We start from the raw sequence: 22541 nt of genomic DNA, 5'->3' as shown, positions 1-22541 counted from the left end.
ATTGCCCTGATTTTCAAATATTTGTGAATTTTGAATTTTCCTTCTGCTGTTAACTTACAGTTTTATTCCACTGACATCAGAAAAAATTACTTGGTATGGTTTCAATTTTCTTAAATTTGTTAGGATTTGTTTTATTACCTAATGTGATTTATCCTGAAGAATGTTCCATGTATACTTGAGAAGAATGTGTATTATGCTACTGTAGGGTGGAATGTTCTGTATATCTGTTAGATCCATTTGGTCTACACAGTTGTTCAAGCCCTGTTTCCTTACTAATCTTCTTTTTGGGTATTCTACCCATTATTGATTAGGGGAGGTTTATTGAAATCTATTATTATTGTGTTGCTATCTAAATCTCTCAGCTTTGTTAATATTTCATACAGTATGGTGCTCTGATGTTGGGTACAAACATTTACAATTATATCTTCCTGTTGAATTAATCCTTTTATTATTATAATGCTCTTATATTTTTTGACAGTTTTTGATGCAAGGTCTGTTTTAGTCTCATATAAATATGGCTACTCCTATTGCATAAGAATTAAAATCAAGAATCAGTAAATGAGATGAATTCAAACTAAAAAGCTTCTTCTCAACAAAAGAAACAATCAGTGGAATGAAAAGAGAGCCTACATTTTGGGAGCAAATTTTACCACATGCACATCAGATAGAGCACTAATCTCTAGGCTATATAAGAACTCAAAAATCTTTTTTTTTTTTTTTTGTAAGCAGCAAAGAGGCGTTTATTGCGAGCTAGCTCGGTAATCCACGCACACAGCAACTGGTGATGCTGAGAGTGAAGAACTCAAAAATCTTAACACCAAAAAAAAAACAAAAAACAAAAAACAAAAAACACAAACACAAACAAAACAAAACCAAAAAACCCCCCAAAAACCCACCAAATAACCCAATCGATAAATGGGTAAAGGAACTGAACAGACACTTCTCAGAAGAGGATATACAATCAATCAATAAATATATGAAAAAATGTTCACCATCTCTAGCAATTAGAGAAATGCAAATCAAAATTACTCTAAGATTTCATCTCTTTCTAGTCAGAGTGGCGACTACTAAGAATACAAACAACAATAAGTGTTGGTGAAGATGTGGGGAAAAAGGCACACTCAAATATTGCTGGTGGGACTGAAAATTGGGGCAACCAATATGGAAAGCAATATGGAGATTCCTTGGAAAACTGGGAATGGAACCACCATTTGACCTTGCTATTCCACTCCTCAGTCTATACCCAAAGGACTTAAAAACAGCATACTACAGGGACACAGCTTCACCAATGGTTATAGTAGCACAATTCACAATAGCTAAACTGTGGAACCAACCTAGATGCCCTTCAGTAGATGAGTGGATAAAGAACATGTAGTGTATATATGCAATGGAATATTATTCAGCACTGAAAGAGAATAAAATCACAGTATTTGAGGCAAATGGATGGAGTTGGAAAATATAATGCTAAGTGAAGTTAGCCAATTCCAAAAAACCAAATGCTGAATGTTTTCTCTGATATAAGGATGCTGATTTATAATGGGATGGTTGGGGGAGTACGGGAGGATTAGACAAACTCTAGATAGAGCAAAGGGTTGGGAGGGGAAGGGAGGGGGCATGGGGGTAGAATAGATGGTGGAATGAGATTGACATCATTACCCTAAGTACATGTATGAAGACACAAATGCTGTGATTATACTTTGTATACAACCAGAGATATGAAAAATTGTGCTCTATATATAACAAATTAAAATTAAAAAATACGGATGCTCCTGTTCTCTGTTAGTTAACATTTATATGGAATATCATTCATATCCTCTCCCTTTTATCTTAAATGTGCCTTTATTAAAAATTGGTGTATATTATTTATACAGAATGGTAGGTTTCATTGTGGCATATTTGTATATAAATAAAATATGATTTGATAATATGTGTCCTTAAATCTAAGGATATCTCTTTAAATATTATTAACTGGATTTTACTTTTAAATTCATTTATCCACTCTGCATCTTTTCACTGGACATATTACTCCATCTAAAGTAATTATAAGTAAAACAGAGAAAAAATTATTGTTGCCATTTTTTTGGTCTGTTTTATAGTTTGTGTTTCTTGCTGGTTTGTGTATTTTATTGATTTTTTTTTTTTTTGGTAGGGACATCCTTTTGATTCCTTTCTTATTTTATTTTGTATGTTCCATAGGTATTCTCTTTGTGGTTACCATGGGTTTACCTAAAACATTTCAGTTATAATAATATATTTTAAGGTGATAACAACTTAATGTCAGTTACATACAACAAATTCTATATTCCCTCCCAGTACTTTGTTACCAATGTCACAAATCATATCATTCTATATTGTATTCATTAAAATATTTTTGTGTTGCTGTTTAGTGTCATTTCAATTCAACTTGAAGGACTCTTTGGAAGGCAGGGCTAGTGGTGACAAACTACCTTAAATTTTTTAATTTGGGAAAGCCTTTCTCTCTTCTCCTTTTTCTTTATTTTTCAGTTTTGAAGGACAGTTTGCCAGATATACCCTTCTTTTTTAAAAAATATTTTTATTAGTTATTGATGGACCTTTATTTATTTGTTTATATGTGGTACTGAGAATTGAACCCAGTGCCTCACATGTGCTAGGTAAGTACTGTACCACTGAGCCACAACCCCAGCCCCAGATATACTATTCTTTATTGGGAGTTTTTTTTTTTTTTTTTTTTGCCCCCTACTCCAGCACTTGGCATGTATCATCCTATTCTCTCTATTCTCCAAGGTTTCTGCTGAGAAATCTGATAGTTTAAAAAAAAATTCCCTGTACATGATGATTTGTTTTCTTTTGCTGCTTTGAAAATTCTCTTTTATTTCAGACAATTTAATCACATTGTGTCTTAGTGTAAACTTTTATCTATCTATCTACCTACCTACCTACCTACCTACCTATTTATTTATTTTTTTATGTAGTGCTAAGGATCAAACCCAGGGCCTCCCACGTGCTAGGTGAGCGCTTTACCCCTGAGCCACAATCCCAGCCCCTTAGTGTAAACTTTTTTGATCCTTCTTATTTGGATCCATCATGTTTCTAAAATCAATTTCTTACTCTGGATTTGGAAAGAAATTTTGCCCACTAATTTACTGAAATAACTTTTTGCTTCTTTCTCTTCTCTTTCATGAACTCTCATGATAATGTATATTGGTCAGGTTAATGGTGTCCCATAATTTACTCTTTAATTTGCTTTATTTTACTCTTTTTTTTTTTTTCTGTTTGCTTCTCTGGATAATTTCAAATGACATGTCTTCATGTTTACTAAATCTTTCCTTAGTTTGATCAAGTCTGCTTTTGAACCCCCTTTTCAGCTCAGTTCTTATAGTTAGCTTTGCCTTTCTGTGACAAAATACCTGAAAACATCAGCTTATGATTCTAGAGTTTTCTTTTCATGGTTAGATAGCATCCATTCTTTCAGGGCCTATGGTGAGGCAATCCATTATGGCAGATGGGTATGGCAAAGCAAAACTTTATACCTTATGGCAACTGGAAAGGAAAGGGGGTGAAGGAGAGAAGAGATGAATGGGAAAAGAGACCAGGGATAGTATATGCCCTTCCAGGGAATATACCTAGTCCCACCTCCAACAGTTTCCATCACCTCTCAATAATTCTATCAAATTATTAATCCATCAATGGATTAATCCACCAATGAGATCAGTGCTCTCATTATTTAATCACTTCCAAAGAGTCCCAACTCCAACAGCTGTATGGGAGACCAAGCCTTTAATACATGAGCCTTTGGGGTATGTTCTAGTTGCAAATCATAAGAGCTCTTGTATTATTCAGGTCCAAATTTGTTTGGTTCTTTTTTACATTTTTTTTTTGTTTCTTTGTCGAAATTCTCATTTTATTCAGGCATTTCCCCCCTAAGCTTATTATGTTTATGATGGTTATTCTGGATTTTTTTCTTTGGTCAGGTAATTCATTATACTTCACTTTTTTAGAGTTTGTGGAAGTTTATTTTGTTCCTTTGATTGGGCCATTCTCCCCTGTTTCTTCATGTTCCTTGTAACTTTGCATTGGTATCAACACATTTGAAAAAAATAGCTATCTTTCCAAATCTTTTGCAGACTTTTGCACAGGAAGAAACTTTTAGCAATCAGCCCAGTAAGCGATCCTGGGGGGGCCTCTCTTTTCTGTGGATATGTCTTCTTTAGACTTGTGTGATTAGATTCATACAGGATTTGCTAGTTTCTTTTTGTTCAGGAGCTTACAATCTCTTGCTCCCTCTGGCGTCTCTCTGCTGTACCATAAGTCCTCTAAAACAGCAGGACACTATGTATTTCCTTTTTTGTTTTCAGTAGCCTCTAGGGATCTAGAGCATGTTGGGTCCCACCAAGGTCCTGCCTTGAGTTAGGTGAGAAAAAAAGCAGTCCTAGTGCAGCCACATGAAAAGCTATAATGTTGGATACATGTTTTGTGCTTCTCTTTTCCCCTGAGGAAGAGGTCACCAAGCTGTACTGGCCCATGTCTGTTATACCCCAAGTCCTCTGGAGCAGTAGCACATCACCTAGTTCCTTTGCTTTCAGTGGCTCCAGGCATTGAGAATATGCCAGGTCCTATCAGTGCTCTGAGCAAAGTGACACAGAATCTAGTCCTTGGCCATTTCCCCTGCAAACTCAGAACATTGGTATATGGTCCAGTCTTCTTTTTCTTTCCTTAGAGAGAAGCCAGGTGCTTGGAGTTTCCTCCTTAATTATGACTTCCTCTCCAAAATCCATGTTGAAGTAATCTCCAATGCAACAGTATTAAGAGGACTCATAATGATAATTTAATCATGCCTCACCCAAACAAATGGGATTGACAGCCTACTAAAAGAACTTGAGATCAAAAGGAACACTTTTTTGCCCTTCCATTCCTTCCACAATGAAAGGACAATGAGTTGGCACCATCTATTGAGAAACAGGCCTTCACAGAACCTACTGTTACCTTGCTTTAAGACTTCCCAACCACTAGAACTGAGAAATATATACCTGTGATTTATAAATTACCCAGGCTGTGGAATTTTGTTGTAGCAATACAAAAGGGATAAGACAATTCTTGAATACCTGTTATTATGTCAGGAGAAGGAAATACTGCAAGAGGGTGCCACGAATTTTCCTACTAGCCTAGGTGCAGCTGCAGAGTCTTGTGCTTTTTTTGGGGGGAGTCTTTTAACTGGTTTCTAGGTTTCTTACAAAGGGAATTGGTCTATGTGTTGTGTTTCTGTTGAAGGAAGAAGGGTCTGGAGCTTTCAATTCCACTATCCTGCTTATGTCACTACTAGACTTTTCTTAAATAAGATAATCTCACTGAATAATGGCCACTAAATTATCTGAAGATGGACAAGTCTCAGTCAAATTAATGGTACTGTAGTCAATGGGGCCGAATTATGTAGATATGATAGGAGATAACACAAGCATTTTAGGAAAAAGCCCTCACTCAGGCTGCGTTACACACTCATTTATAGGCAGTATGATAATTTTGATTGACCATACTGATTGTTTAATGGAAATAGCTAAGTGTATAAGGATGGTAGTTATAGTAGTAAAAGGGCCAATCCATTAAATAGTTGAAGCGGTTACTAATATAAAAAGCTCCAAAGCTTTTCCACTAATTACCATGATAACCAAAGAGTAGAAGAATATAAAAATAGCATCTTTTTTTGAGATCTGAAGTCCAATTCCAGTTTTAATGTTATTATTTTTATTAGACTTTGTGTCATGGATAATGTTTTACATTTCACACTTAAAATGATTATTCATTATTTCATTTTCTTTTTGCAACATCTCTGTTAGGTAGAGCCTCAGGAAATGGACCTGCTTATATTTTTATTGCTAACTTAGTACATAGATACTAATTGCGGAAGCAATCTGTTCAGAGACCTTGCATTTGTACTGACTGTTAATATTGTGCAGTACAGCCATCACAGCTGACAGTAGACATCATATTTTGTAAAATACTTGAAATATACTGTACTTGCAACTTTTATGACGTTTATAAATGGACAAACATGTTGTAATAGAAACTGGAATTGTAATATTTTGTTTTACTGATGAAAAATTTTATTTTGGATTTGATTTTCCTTTGAATTTTGATAGGGCATGATTACCAAGAATAACTTGAGATTTTCTCCTCTTAACAGATATGACTATTCTGTGCTTTAACATAAATGAATTATTTTATAATTCCTTTCTATCTGCTAGGAAACAATTCAAATGGAAAACCCAGTTTACCTTCCTAAAATTCATGGTATGATTTATCATGAGGTAAGGAGATCATATTGTACCCTTTCAATCTAACTTTAATTTTGGTTTCCAAACAACCTATATCTCTTTCAAGGTTAAAAGCACTGAAAGTACACATGAACGCTAAGGAAAATCTTAAAATTTCCTGAAATGCATTAGCCATCCTATTTATATAACAAATATCTTGTTTGTTTATGATGGTCTACATCATTAATCTAGATAAATAAACGTAGAAGTGAAGGGAGCTGGGTTTACTGTGTTGTCCATTGCCCAGCAACCAATGGTTACAACTGTTTTGCAGCAGGACACTGTGGTAGAGCTTCTGCAGCATGTGCTATTTTTTATACCAATCTGAATCAGGGTGGAAAGCCTGAGAACTCACATTTGCTATTGGTTAACAGGGCAAGTTTAGGATATTTACCTTTCAATATTTTAAATTATATTAATTTTAATTATATTAACATTTTAATGTTAATATATCTCCCAATTAGGTAATGGGCACACAAAAGCTTTTTAATAGTACCTATATGTTTGAAGTCTTTAATTTTTTAACAAAAGTATACATGCAGTCTATTAATTATATTCTTTACTTCCTTAGAAATAATTTCCTGAACTTTGAAAAATTATAACAGTAATATATATGTTAATAACTAATTAATATAATGTAGAAACAATATAAAACAAATTCATTTATAAAACAAAAACTAAAAGAGTCTTTCCCTATTCCTAAATCAATTCTCTGAGATAACCACTCTTCCTTTTAATAGATTACACATTCTTCTTTATTTTAAAAGTACTCTCAGAGTGAATGGCAAAGTAACTACACTTACAAAAACCCTCTTTGAAATATAATTTATAAATGACACATCAAAACACGTAAAATAAGAAAGATGATAAACCAGATTTTTCTATTAACTTGGTATTTGAACAATATTACAGCTATAAAGAAATGGCTTTTAAAGCCTATATTCATCATTATGCTATTGTTGGAGGTAAAGTCTGTTTCTTTTATAAGCTTTGTTTATAAGTCTTTTAAAAACAGTATCATAGCAATATTTCATGCTTGATATAAAGTAACAAGTACTATTATTTTTCATATAGATGAGCCTCCTTAATTGGAAAAATATACTGTAGATGTTTGAAAAAATGTTGTTTACCACCTCACCCAACAAATCTTCTATTCAACGGATGTGTACTTGGAATTCCTATTCTAAGTGCTAGTGCTACACAGTATTTGTGCTATAAAGAGTTGAAGGTATGTGCTCTTTCTGCTATCAACTTGTCCTATGACCATGGTAAGTCATAATCTTTCTGAGCCAGTTTCTTTCTTTTTTTTTTTTGGCGGTGCTGGGGATTGTGAGCCAGTTTCTTTATTATTTGATTGGTATCCTTAGCAGTTACAGTGAAAAGTATAAAGGTAAGATATATCTACTAAACACACTGACATATTATGTAGATATATGTCAGATATAGGTTAGATATATCTACTAATTATGTAGAGGGGGCGAACTCCAACCAAGAATAAGAGTAAACACAGTAGTTTTGGCAGGTAGGTCTTCTAAGAAGTTTGGGAATAATTTACAAACAAATACAATAAAAGTGGTAATTTTATCTCTTATTCTTTAAGGAGGAGTACTTCATTAGAAAGAGCATGAGATCCGATGCTCCCAAATCCTCATTTTTATATACAACAGCTAGTCTGGACCAATAAAGCAACATCTTTAAGCCTCAAATTTCTTTGTACATAAAATGTAATTAATGCCTTCCTTTCTTTCAAAATTTAACAAATTCTTAGCAGTGATTATGTGTAATAATATAATGAAAGAGACACAGCTTTCTTCTTCTTATTCTCCCAAACAAAACCTTTACATATGTTCCTTTAAAGTTAAAAAGCACTCTAAAAATAAAGGTTCTTTCTTTTTGAACCCAAAGTTAAGAGCACAGATGCTGATGTTTGTTAAGGCGACAGAAGTCAATACAGAGATTGTTATAGCTGTTTTGGTCTTTTGTTAGAAAAATATTTCATTTTGGATGAAACAAGGCCAAGCCTTAAGAGATACAGCTTGACCTTAGAGCCCAAGAACAATTTTCTACCCAGAAACAGAGTTTATCATAATCATGCTTTTGTTTTTTATTGTTTGTAAAGAAAATACAATATTAATGTACAAATCACTACGTCAATCTATTCATATCATATAACATGGACTGGTGTGGTTCCCAAAGTATGGTTTTTGAAATACTGGTTCTATATGATAGGAGTTATAAAATAGGAAGTTCTATAAACCTAAAATCATTGTGGAAAATACTGGGTTAAATGAGGTCATGATTTGTTTTCCTTTATGATTTCTGTTACTTTTTTAAAAAATATTTTTTAGTTGTAGATGGATATGATGCATTTATTTATTTATTTATTTATGGTGCTGAGAATTGAACCCAGTGCCTCACCTGTGCCAGGCAAGTGCTCTACCATTGAGCTATAACCCCAGCCCATGGATTTCTATATTACTTTAACTATGATTTCTAAGTGGGGACTATATGGTTGAGTTTTCTCAGCATATATGACTAGAGAATTCACTGTTGATTTGGAGCATCTAATAGATCTGTGGTAACACAGCATGCATTTGGGATATGTTGGCATATCCTATCCTATAAAATTGGTCATCAAAAACCACAAAAGATCCCAATATTGCTTACATTTTCCTTTTCTATGTGCTTCCTTAAGCTCACTCCCCACCTTAGTTTTTCCTTTAAAATTGTTATAATGCCACTTCTCCATTTTTACAGGTTACTCTGCTCGATTTAATTCCTTAATTCTGGGCTTCATAATCCCAATCTTATGTTCTCAACCTACTTTTCTGGTCCTATATCCTACTTTTCCACTGTAAATAAGCTGACTTGATTTTCCTAAATCTGCTCCGCAATTTTCTAAATCTCAACTTCTGTTCATGTTCACCTTTGGTTTAAAATATCTTCTTTCAATCTTATCTACTTTGTCAAAGTCTATCTGACATAATACCCTCCTTTGTTAAGCATTTTTATAATCTTTGTCTTTTTTCAAAGGGCAGAGGAACTAACTCTTATTTAATTTCTGTTTAGCAAGAATTTAAGGCCTTTGCTCTGCATCGGAATTGCTCCTTCTATGAGCATATAATTATAACAACATGGGGAGTGGTACTTTTACTATTGCTTGACAGGATGGACCCATCCTGACAACAATAAGGATTAAGTGAAGCCCAAAGAGAAACTTCAACAATTGGGCCAAGACAACACCCCAATATCCATATAAGAAGTGTGGGAAAGGTGGACACAAGAGTTACAGGGTCACTTGTCTTTGTGAAAATAACAGTACTTGTGGTATGAGGAAAGTGTATTCCTGAAGCTGGTTTCAAGATGACAGTAGGGCTCTCAGAGACTAACTCAAAGACTGGCTATGCCTGCAAAATGAAAAGATTGGCCTTCCATTCCCTGTTCAACATCTTTTTAGGCAGAGAACATTCTAATCTGTTCCTGTGCCTATTAAGCAAGGAAGGGAGAAATGGCAGGCAGAGTGAAGGGCAGTGGTGGAACAGCCTGCATGTATACAATTTTGACCAGTAAGGACATAAGAAATTCCCGTGGGACAAATCAAATGAGTTGTACTTGAGTTAGCTTGCTGATGTTCTAGCAAGATGATGACCTGCTTGGCAAGGGGAACACATCAGCAAGAGACTGGTGAGCATACCACTGTGGGTGGGTACTTTGACACTAAAATAGTATGGCATTGTGAACCTAGAGGACCCTCTGAAGAATTCTTTACATCTAGCAGTTGAGAGGGCCAGCATGTGGATACCAGCCTCAGAGATACAGGAGCAGTCATAATCAACAGAGGACCAGCTGTGTGAAGAAACACATACCAAGTGCCCACGCTTTTTTCTGGTCCAGTGAATTGGACGAACGAGGTTGTACAAAGAGGAGGGAGAACCAGAATCTTCACAACCAGAATCTGTTCTCTAATTCTTTCAACATTTCAAATACTGAGAATCCTGGATCAATTCTACATTGAGTAGATGGCAAATCAGATTTTAACCTGCATTTGAGGTATAAGTTTTAAACATTGAATTTTAATAAACAAGTGATTCTAAAACTGTAGAATAGGGCAAAGATACACTTATGAGACAGAAAAAGATCTGACAAAGCATAGTCAAAAGCCCACCAGGAGTAAAAGAAATAGTTTATTGTGAATACCTCCTGAGCTGAAATTCCTACACAAACGGGTTAAGCACGTTGACTCTTATTTCATGCTTTTGTGTGGTGGCAAATATACTCTGAAGTAAGAGAGAGTTGGTGGAGCAATTAAGTCATGGCCCCTGGTCTGGCCACTTGCAAATTTCACAAATAAAGTTAGGGTTTCTAGGATTCATCTTATTGGTGATTTGAAGGCATAAGAGTCAAGAAATTTCACTGCATATTATTTTGGAATTCTCATATTTTGAAGGAATGGGTTAGAGAAGTTGGTCCAGCAATCCCTCCATTATAGTCAAGATTTTATAATAGCAAGTTCAATTAAAAGTAATTACAGTAGTAATTATGATTAAAATGAAATGGCTGTAGTTAACATTAGCAATTACACAAAGAAACATGAATCCCCTTGAATAAAGGAAGACAGAAAGAAAATAAAGTCAGAAGTAAGACAGAAGTTGTTTCACACTCCCTTCTTCCCACACTCCGCCTCTTCTTGGTCCAGCCTTAACGAGGAGAAGCCTAAGCATGTACCAAGAATATAACAGAGGTGCCTGCTAATTTTCCTTTTCAGGACAAAGAGATTTGAGGTTCAGCTCCATCATTAATTAGCTGCAAGACCTTGGGCAGGGCAATATGGAAATTAGGCTATAGTTGGAGTAGCTATCTACAGAAAGTTTAAAATGTAACAATTCTAGGAGTATTCACAAACCCTCTTTGCTTTTCTATTTACTGTCTCCAGTCCTTCCACACAGATAACTCTACTGATAGTTGCTTTTTACATTCGAGCTAGACCAAGACAACAGCCTATTAACTCCAAGTACTTGCAATCAATTAAGATTTTATCTTCTAGAAATCTGCTTTAAGACATAGTCTCTAAAAGTACAGTGTTTATAAGTGTGATTTGCTTTTCCACCAAATGTCTGGGTTATTCACTCCTCTTTTAGTTCTTTAATAAGAATCTTCTGGAGCTAGTTTGCCAGGGTTTGAATGCTCACTGTGTCCTTTACTACAGAATGATCCTGGATATCCCTCACTTCATCTATAAAAAGGAGATAGTGATGGCATATGCTGTATAAATTCTTTTGAGGATTAATGAGTTAATACATGAAAAGTACATAGAACAGTGTCTGGTATTATACATGTTAGACATTATTTTATTATTATTTTAAGCATAGTTTGGGTCTATCCTGCAGGGAAGGCCAGCTTCATGGGCTTTTATAGAACTCTGTGCTTAGAAGAGCCCAGCACTTGGAGTTTAGTGCTCTTGGGATTGCTGTTTTGAAATTTTTAATAATTTTATCGTTAAGTTTATGTTCAGCAAGTGAAGTCTGCTAGGACAGTGGAATATTCGTGGGGTGAGTGGATAGGGCCGGGAGGTTGGCTACATGTAGCCCTGTATTCTGTCCTCCCAAGTCTACTCTGCCATTCCCCAGGTGTCACAACCACAGATCTCCCACTCTGTACCTTGTCTCCTTCTCCTCAGATCTCTCACTCTCTGCCCTGGTTCAGGTCTGGGTGAGGGTCAGGGTTGGGCACATATTCCATGGCATCTTTTTTTTTTTTTTTTTTGGTACTGAGGATTGAACCCAGGGGTGCTTAACCACTGAGCCACACCCCAGCCCCTTTTTATATTTTATTTAGATAAAGGGTCTCACTGAGTTGCTAAGTGCCTCGCTAAGTTGCTGAGGCCGGCTTTGAATTCACAATCCTCCTGCCTCTGCCTCTGCAGCTACTGGGATTATAGGTGTGTATCACTGTGGCCAGCTTCCATGGCATCTTGAGTTAGGGCATGGAGGCACCTGTTTTGCCTGCGGCGGGCAGTGCCTCAGGCCATCTGATGGGTGACTAGGCAGGGGCAAGCTTCCTATTCACCTCCCAATCAGGTACCTATCATATTCCAGTGAGGAGGATACAATATTCATCCATTGTGGGTTGGGATAGTCTGTGGGAAGGGGATATGCCTGATTCAACTCTCTCAGCTCTGGCCAAGGCAAAGTCCATCAGGAGGGGAAACCCTGGCACCTGATGGACTGCGTGTGCCCCAAGACATTGGGTGAATCCTCAGGGGCCTCTGAAATATGTGCTCTGAGAGTATCCCTGTCTTGAAGGAACCTGACCTTAATTAGCAAATAAAAACACCAATACAGGTCAAGAGAACAAGACCTCAGAAGAAAGGGAAAAGTTTTAAATATTTAAGTACCTTGAGTGAAACTTTTTCTGGTGCTTTGAACAGGAGGACCTACATCTTCATTTTTACTGGGCCTTGCAAATTATGTACCTATCTGCCTGCAAGGCTTACTTTCTTCCACAGAATGCTTTTTTTAAAAATATTTTTTAGTTGTAGTTGGACACAGTACTTTTATTTATTTTTATGTGGTGCCGAGAATCGAACCCAGCGCCTCGCACATACTAGGCGAGCATTTTACCGCTGAGCCACAACCCCAGTCCCCACAGAATGCTTTTTATAATAAGCACTTTTACTAGGCACTATCACTGAGAAGTTACAGATGATAGGCTATTAAACTATATGAATATAAATTTTGAAATGAATGACTCCAATTTAAAAGACTCATACTAGCTCAATATTTCCAAGATTATCAGTCTTTTTAATCCATATAGTAGAAATCAGGTACTGCCTCCATCTTTCTGATAAAACACACACACACACACACACACACACACACACACAATATATTTGGTGGTACTGTGGATTAAAGCTAGGGGTGCCCTACCATGGAACTATAGTCCCAGTCCCCTTTATTTTTGAGACAGGTTCTTACTAAGTTGCTGAGGCTGGCTTTGAGCTTATGATCCTCCTGCCTCAGCCTCCTGAGTTGCAGAACTTACAACTGCATGCCATTGTGCCTGGTTCTGAATTCTTGATCACTGATGCTTTGGAAAGTGATCAAAACAAATAACAACAAAATGATACTTTAAAGTTAGAAGTATTTTTTTGTGCTGTTTTTTCTTCCTTCCATTGGACAAGTTGGATAACTGTGCTTTCATTTGAGGAACATTTTAGTTATTTAAATACTTGAAATACTATGTATGTTTATAACATGATAATGATATAAACTACAGTTCAATTATAATTTTCACCCACCATTTGAATCAATAATATTTTCCACAATAAATATTGTGAAAGTTGCTGGCAAGGGAGCTGTGTTTCAGACTGCTATGGGTACATAATAGAATTGAGGAGGGCAATGGAGAGGGTCATGGTATCAGTCAGGGAGTAAGCAGTAAAGATGAACTCATTAGCATTAGAACAATTAAATTATTGCCAATTATTTAAACTACAAAGGTTGAAAAGATCAAACCTGATAAAAGCATAAAAAAATCAACAATACCATGATCCTCTGAGTTGAATATATGTTTTTAGTTCGGTTAACATTTTGCTTTTTTCATTTCAATATTATTGTCAATTGAACCATTTCATCTGAGAAATGATTTGCTCATTTATATTTTCTGACTGATTAATGTCCCCAGGGTACTGCCAAATTCGAATTTTCAAACCTCAAAGTTCCCCACAAGTCTTGCTACTGGTTCAAAAGTGTGCTGAACGAGAGAAGGCAAATCCAGATTCCAGCTGAGCAGCTGGGAAGCATCATCACAGGTTGAATGGAAAATCAGGCATTGGATGCAGACTTTTTTGGGAAAAAAAGAGAGATGTCAACATAATTAAAAAATTTAACAAATGAAAGGCAGTGTGGTATGATACTAACATTTGTAGCTGTAAGCCTATTTTATACTCCATAATCTTTTTTTTTTTTTATACTCCATAATCTTATGTTTTTTTTTTTTTTAATGGCAACAGGTTAATATCCACAAGGAAAATCATGTACACCTGGATCAAAAAGAAGCTACTGGCATAAGGCATTTTGGCATTAGACTAGATGTACACATGCTGACATGTCAAAATCCTTGAAACAGAAATTTCAGAACCTCCTCATGACTGTGGAAGGCAAGTCATTGACTTCATACTAGCTCAAAAGTGCGTGTTTCCAGATATAGCATTCAGCCACACAAACAACAAAACTGGCAAATACATATGTATGTATTACATACATATGTATGTATGTAAATATGTACTTGGAAGTGAAAGTCTTAAGCAGAACAAAATATGAGTCAGCTGGCAAAGCTTCCAAGTTTCAGATAAGAATAAGACTCAAAATACAAAATAGGAAGGCACATTTTGAATGGCTATTTTGACTGATAGGACAGTGTGAATACTGAGCAATAACCCCCGTTCCTGCACCACGATCACTAACTCTCCTGGCCTGGCTTCTAAGGCTGGGCAAGAGAGCAAGAGGAGCATGATTTCATTCCATCTGGTACCTGGCACTTATTTTCAGTATGCTTTATCTTGCAGTGTGAATCTGCTGAGGCCCTGGTGTTCTCTCCAACTTTTCATTCTAGTTATATTGCTTATGTTTCTCAAGACCAAGGATTCTGCATGACATGTCACAACAAGTACCAGTTATTGGTGAACACTTAAGAAGGGCATTTTATATTATTTTAATTTTTAAAAAAATTTATTTATTTTTTTCTAATCAGTTATTCATGACAGCAGAATGCTCTTCAATTCATTGTACACAAATGGAGCACAATTTTTCACTTCTCTAGTTGTACCCAAAGTAGAGTCACACCATTAGTGCAATCATACATGTACCTAGGGTAAAGATATCTGTCTCATTCCACCATCTTTCTTTATCCCCATGCCCCCTTCCCTCCCTCCCTACCCTTTGGCCCATCCAAAGTTAAGAAGGGCATCTTAAACACTCAGTTCTGTTGAATAATCTTATCTAATTAGTACTTCTTTCAGTTATGCCATAAATGTTTCAGTAAGCCCAAATTTTATCAGGGGAGTTACAAATTTCTAAAGTTTTACTAATCCTTACCAACTACTTCTTCATTTAACAACTAAAAGAGCCTTTCAGTCCTCTTATCTTTTTAAAATCTTTTTCCTCCTTTTGGCCTCACTATGGAGTAAAGGTGCTGGAGTATATGCCTGAATTAGCAGGTTACCACTTCAGTACATTTCAAACAAAACAATTTGAAAAATTGCCAAACAATTTTGGGGTTGGGCAGATAATAGTGACCCTTCATGATTTCATGTGCAATGTAAATAGGGAACATATTGCTGAGGCCAAATAAAACGGAAAAAAAAAAAAAGAAAAAAGAGGTGTAAGATTTTAGCAGGGCAAACAGCATTCAAAATGGAGATTGTACTGTTTATATATTAAGTTTAGACTTTCAGTTTTTCCAGTAGCAAGATTGTGCTAGTTATAATTATTTGTCTCAAAAGTTTGATGCTGCAGTAACAGAACTGTGGTGAGGTTTTGTGCCTAATTTTTCCCTCTGGTCTTCTATATTACCAGGTAATTATCCAATTACTTAAATAAAAATAGGTGATTCATTATTCAATATAACTTCACTTCATCAAAACTATATTAGAACATTTAATAAAGAAAATACTTTACCCCCTTCTAAAGGGCATGCCAGTAATTACACAGTGATATTTCATGATTTCTCTCAATATTTAAATATGAAAAATTACAAGCATATAACAGCTGACTTTTTAGAGAATACACATAAAAATATCACCTGCATTGTGCAATTGACCTTTCTCTGTATTTACTTCCAAACCTCTCTAAACATCTATCTGTCCATCAATTTATCAAATTATTGGTAAATTTCAAAGTAAGTTGCAGATATCAGTACACTTTAGCCCTGATCACTGCAGCTTGTACATCATTACCTAGAATTCAATACTATGGTTCCTTTTTAAAAAAATACAAATTTATTGAGGTATAATTTATATGCCATACCACCCCTCCTTGTGGCTCTTTTTTTACATCAAAACTTTTTTCTCTTCTTACGTTTTACAGTGCTGGAGATTGAACCCAGGGCCTTGTACATGCTAGGTAAGTGCTCTATGGTTCTTTAGCCCTACATCACAACTTTTTCTGGTGAAGATATGGAACAGTTATGCCTCTGTCCTTATTATATGTGTTAGATAATATTTATGGCTTTCATATCTTCTGCTGATAAACACACAGATGTACAAAGTTTTAGAACAATCCAATCTTCAAATTTGAAAAAGACCATAGACCCTCTTCCAACCTAAATAATGAGAAATTTCAACCTAAATAATGAGAAATTTATAAGCCTCATTTCCAAACTTGAGTCATTATGGCAAATGATGTGTCATTTATAATCATTCCATGAAAACTGTGCCACTGCAGGTCGGGTCCAAATACTTTCAAGTGCTACAGTTTTATAGCTATTTACAGGTACAGACTACATTTCCAATACAAAGAAAACTATAGCATCATATGCTCCACATACTCTTGCACAATATGACCTTGCTGCTCTACCATCAAGTGGCAAGTTTTACTTCTTTTGTTGAACCTGGGCGGGCTTGTGACTATTCAAGTTGATAGAGTGTGGCAGATCTGATGTTTCATCACCTTTGAGGATGGGTCATAAAAGACAATATAACTTCTACCTTATTTACCAGGGCACTTGTTTTTAGACCCCTGAACTGCCATCTCACCAGTCTGACTACCAGGAAGCAAGAGCGCACAATGTTGGGAGGAAGCCCAGGCCACATGGAAAGGTTATGCACAGGTGCTCTTGAGAACAGCCCCAGCTGAGGGCACAGCTACAGCCAGCATGAAATGCTAGATATGTGAATGAAGATGCTCCTTGTAGATTCTAACCTTTTTCTTCTTTTTAATTAGAACATTATAATTATAAATAGTATTTGGGTTCATTTGAAAAAATCATAATGCAAGAAATTTGATTTCAATCCCCATTCCCTTTACCCTTTCCTTCCCTCCTCCTTCCACTTATTCTCTCTTCTCTACTAAATTTCCTTTCTTTTATATATACATACAGGTGAAATTCCCTTTGGTACCTTTATATATGAATATGATAGTTAAATTCATTCCATATTTCTTTCCCTTTCTATTCCTTCCTCCCTTGCTCTTGTTCTCCTTCTTCTATTCCACTGATCTTTCCTGTATCTTTATGATATCCCAATCCCTCTTCAACTGCCTTCTTTCCCTTATTTTTCTCTTGTTTCCACGTATAGAGAAAACACTCAACACTTGATTTTCTGAGTCTGGCTTATTTCATTTAGCATGATTTTCTCCATTTTCATACAATAATAGGCAAATGGCATTATTTCATTCTTCTTTATGGCCAAGTAATACTCCATTATGTTTATGTACCATATTTTCTTGATCCATTCATCTACTGACAGGCATCTGGGTTGATTCCACAATTTGGCTGTTGTGAATTGTGGTGCTATAAACATTGAAATGGCTGTATTGCTATAGCTTGGAGAAATACTGAGGAGAAGGATAGATGGGTCAAGTGGTAGTGTAATTCCTAGTTTTCTAATGAGGTGATTCTAACTTTTAGTTATCAATATATATTTTTTTCCACCTAAGGACCAAGATATCATGGAACTACCTTTGGTGTCTGTCCAAATTCCTGACCCACAGAAGGCTTGGATGTAACAAAATGATTGTTTTATATCACTAAGAATTGGGGTGATTTGATACACAGTAATAAGTGGAAGAGCCCTTCTCTTTCTCACACGGTGCAAAGAAACCAAAGGACTACTGTTTTAAAAAGAAATGCCATTTTCTTTGGAAGATATATTCACATATAGATGATATCTTGCAAAATTATTACCTCAGATGGTTATTAATGTGTCATATATTTAGGTAGTCAGAAATTTTTTATAAACTACTGCTCTAAGAATTTTATGATGTTTGTCAGTCAGTGCCAGCTACTGGCTGGATAATTATGCTACTTACCTGTATTAGGGACTAACACAGATAGTCTAACAGGTGTGAAAAAGGAGCTTAGATTGATTGTAAGCTCAATGAGTCAATTATGGATGTGGTTACCAAAAAACAAACCAACAAAACCAATCATCCCTCCAATACCCCTCCCCTTAAGAAAACAAATACATTCCCAGATCCATAAACAGAAGCATTATCCTAGTACCAAGGACTCCATTGGACATGTGGTGAAGACTATGAACCCTTTTTCAGAGTAATGCTTTTTGAATGCATAAAATAAATACACTGGATTACAAAGGAACAAGTTACACTGAAATGTTATTAAATAATAAATTAATTTTTGAGAGAGTAAGCTATCTGTAATTTTTAATTAACCATTAAATAAGAAGAAAGGGGTGAACCTAATATTTACCAAAGGAAATAAATGTAAATAATATTGAGATACTTGTTATGGTTGTAATCTTACATAAAAAATCTGTGATTTCTATTGATGACAAAGTCATGGTTACAAATGCTCCTGTGGTTTGATGCTTATGTTTATTACTAAGAAAGTGCTAAAATTAGTGAAAACAAAGTTGTAAATTTCTCTTTCACCCAAGTTCCTGAAACCTCTAAATTTCATCTGCAGACAACAGATTTGGGCAATTTCTTATATTCAGAACTATCCATTATCTTTTTTTTTAAATTTATTTGTTCTAATTAGTATATATGATAGAATGTATTTTGATTCATTGTACACAAATGGAGCACAACTTTTCATTTATCTGGTTGTACAGGATGTACAACTGCACCATATGTGCAGTCATACGTGTTCCTAGGTTAATGATGTCCATCTCATTCCACCATCTTTCCTGTGCCCATGCCCTCTTTCTTGCCTGGCAATAAAGTCTCATCCATTATTCCAGGCCTAGTTCAGATCCTTTTTGTAGTAAGATGATAATCCATGATTTTGCCTTTTTCTGAATTCTTACTGCACTAGCAATCAGTTTACCTTTATTTTGTCACTTAGTTTCTATTTCATCCACAATCAGTTTTGTCTCTTTTCCTAGTCTGGAGATTTATAAGAATGGAGAAGATTTGCTATTTTGTATTACCAAAAGTTAAGTACATTGTAGGCACTTATATTATGTGTAATGCCCGTCCTATTGCTAATGTCCAGCTGTGCAAATAACCTATACTGCTGTGGGAATAGCAAGGTAACACGTATTCTTCTTTACTATATTGTCAAATACAATGGATCACTGAAGACAGGCTACACAACTTATGTCCTGGATCCTAATAAAAACACGCAGCACTCATGATGTGCCCAATACTCTTCTAAGCACTCTGCATATTCATTAAATCCTTTTTATCAGCCCCATGGAATAGGTACTATATTTATCTCCATTTTATAAATGAGGAACTAAAGCACAGATAATTAGTAAATAGGTGTAATTTTGAAAACAAGCAAAATTTATTTTCCAGAACCAGTGTACTTAACTACAACGCACTACTAATCATGATATTTGTAAATGTAAAAACTCCTTGCACATATCTGTAACTTTTTCAAAATCACTCATTTGACAATCAGCTTTTCTTTTGCTGAACTCCTATATCCCTTAACTGGGTAATCATTAACTTGGGCCTGTGCTGTTTGAATTTTATTACAATAATAGCAGCTACCATTTACTTAGTGCTTGCTGTGTGCCAGATTCTGGGCAAGTGACTTAATGTATAGTTAATCTTTGTAACAACACTATGAAGCAGTAAAGGAAACCTAGGCTCACATGTAAGTGGTAAAAGATTAAACAGTAAAAGACCAAGGATTCTAATCCAAAGCTGTCTGACTCCAAAATCTATGATTTAAAAGCTGACCTATTTTCCTATGTATTTTTATCTTGTTTCATCAACTGGATTATAACTTCCTTGAAGGTAGAGATTATGTTTTATACTTGCTTGCTGATTTCATAATATTTAGAAGGTTTCAATCCTAATCAATACTGAAAAAACTGTTTCTTGTTTTGATAGATAAAACTAATGTTTCACAGAATTCAGCCTGGTGTAGTAGAAAAACATTAGGATCTTTCATTAACTCTATGTCTTTTGGGAATTTATCTAAAGTCTTCCACCTTCAGTTTCCTTATCATTAAAAGGGAAATACAGTTAATTATAGGGATGCTTAAAGATTAAAAAGCAACAATATCTATGAAATACTTATTTAAGTTTCTGCCATATAGCAAGTAATTAATAAATGCTAGTTTCTTAGTCCCTTCCTTAAAACATATTTTCTTGCTATGTCTACAATGACAAAGATTTTAGTATACATGTTTAAAAAAATGCTTAAATTTGGTTGTGCAATAGTTGTAATTTGCAGTATTCAGTCCAATTTATTTTTAGCCTCAAATTAATAATATTTATCAAGAATCACAAATATTAGTTTATCTTAAATCTGAAAAAGAATTCTCAACTGAGCTACCAAAGTAGTTCTTCTGTCTCTATGGTTTATCAAAATAGTTACTTGTGAGCCAATATTAAGGAAATATGTAGGAAATCCATGGTAGGCAGAATAATGGTCCCCCAAAGATGTTCACCAACATCATCTTTGGAACCTTACCTTACTTACACCGTAAAGTATAATTTAGGTTACAGATAGAATTAAGGTTGATAATCAGTTGACCTTGAAATAGGTAGATTATCTTGGTTTATCTGAGTGGGTCCAATGTAATCATAAGGGTCCTTAAAATTAAAAGAGAGAGGCAGAAAAGAGAACGAGATAACAGTATGAGAAGGACTTAGCACATGTTGCTGGCTTTGAAGACGAAGAGCCACAAGCCAAAGAATGCTAGCAGCCTCAAAAGCTGGAAAAAGGCAGCAGATTCTCCTAGATATCCTCCAAGACAAATGCATCCTGTCAACCACTTGATCTTAGCACCATAACATTAACTTTGGTTTTCTGCCCTCCACATCTGTACAAAATACATTTGTATTGTTTAAGCTACTAAATTCATGGTAATTTCCCATAGTAGCAATATGTAAATAATACCACAAATTTGGGATTGTGCAAAAACAAATGTGTTGTGGTTTTAAACAAGTGATTGTATGAATAACAATAGTGGTATTTTGATGTACCAGGAATATAAGTCAAATATCATGAAACACAGTGAAGTAATCATTAGATTAATTACTAGCATTTATTTTTAATTAGCTGGGTTAGATACTTTTTCTTTAAAAAAATTTATACTTTAGTTACTAGAAATATCATTCTGTTTGTGAACATGATCATAGAAAGAATTTTAATTACAACAGGGGGGATTTTTGTTTGGATAAGAAGATGTTTTTGATATTGTTATTATAATGCTGAAAATATTTCCTTGGCTAATTAGTACTAAAATGTATTGCCTGGCTCTCAAATCTGTATATCTCACCAAACTTAAATACTTTTACATTCAAAATGAAACTTCAGATTAAATCATATTTGTGTCCACTATACCTTCACACATGTGGCTCATCCTCAAATTTCTTCTTATGGCATTTCCACTCTGCCTGTTCATCTTTTCTTTCTTCTCTGTTATTCAGCACAAATTGACCTTTGCTAAGCATTTAGAGATTTATATTCTGTAACTAAATTTTAGCTTCTATTGCACATTATTCTCTATTATTTGTATGTTTTTCATTATGATTCCAGGTTTGTGTATTTTTTTTTAACTGTTCGCTTCTTGATGATTGAAGAAGGTTGTTGGGTTTCATGGGGCTTCATTAAATTATTCTCTATTTTTATGTATGTCTAACATTTTCTATCATAAAAAGTTATAAAACAACCAAACTAGGGGAAGTACCCTTCTATTTATATTCCTAGGTTTCTCCCTTCCTTGGAACTGTTGGATTGATATGCCTCTAAAGTTATACTTCTCTTGATTGAATAAACATGACAAAAAATGTGATACTATGTTCAAATGGTCATAGTTTTATCCAATGTAAATAGTAGATTTCTATAAATTAGTGTATATTATTGAAGATAAAACTTTCACTGCTGCTCAGTAAAGAGAAGCACAAATAATTCAACTCACTGTTTATATAATCTTTGTATTTTGAAATCTTTGCCTCAATGTTATTGGTACAGGATTACATGTTAACATATTACTGGCAAGAAATGATTGAGACAGAAGGTTTTCATCAACATGTAATAAAGAAAAAGTTAGAATCAACAACAAAACTTAGTATTGCTAGTTTTTCCATGAAGTATTAACAACACAAAATG

The 22541-nt window shown here is 35.0% G+C and overlaps 1 protein-coding gene and 1 long non-coding RNA gene across 2 annotated transcripts in view; one reads left to right on the top strand and one right to left on the bottom strand.

Annotated features, from left to right (window-relative positions):
* The window catches only part of LOC125612088, a 40436-nt gene extending 25999 nt beyond the window's left edge, over window positions 1–14437 (top strand). The window contains exons 4-6 of the long non-coding RNA XR_007342388.1: window positions 6222–6284; window positions 7365–7518; window positions 14302–14437. This is a non-coding gene — a long non-coding RNA (uncharacterized LOC125612088). The remainder of the gene's footprint in view (window positions 1–6221; window positions 6285–7364; window positions 7519–14301) is intronic.
* Window positions 1–22541, bottom strand: part of Elp4 (elongator acetyltransferase complex subunit 4) — a 245169-nt gene that overhangs the window by 41380 nt on the left and 181248 nt on the right. The gene's annotated exons all lie outside the window — the stretch shown is intronic.

This window comes from Marmota marmota, unplaced genomic scaffold (genome assembly GCF_001458135.2).
Source record: "Marmota marmota marmota unplaced genomic scaffold, marMar, whole genome shotgun sequence".
NCBI classification, from domain to species: domain Eukaryota; kingdom Metazoa; phylum Chordata; class Mammalia; order Rodentia; family Sciuridae; genus Marmota; species Marmota marmota.
The sequence above is the reverse complement of the archived record's forward strand: the minus strand, read 5'-3'. Positions and strand labels throughout refer to the sequence as shown.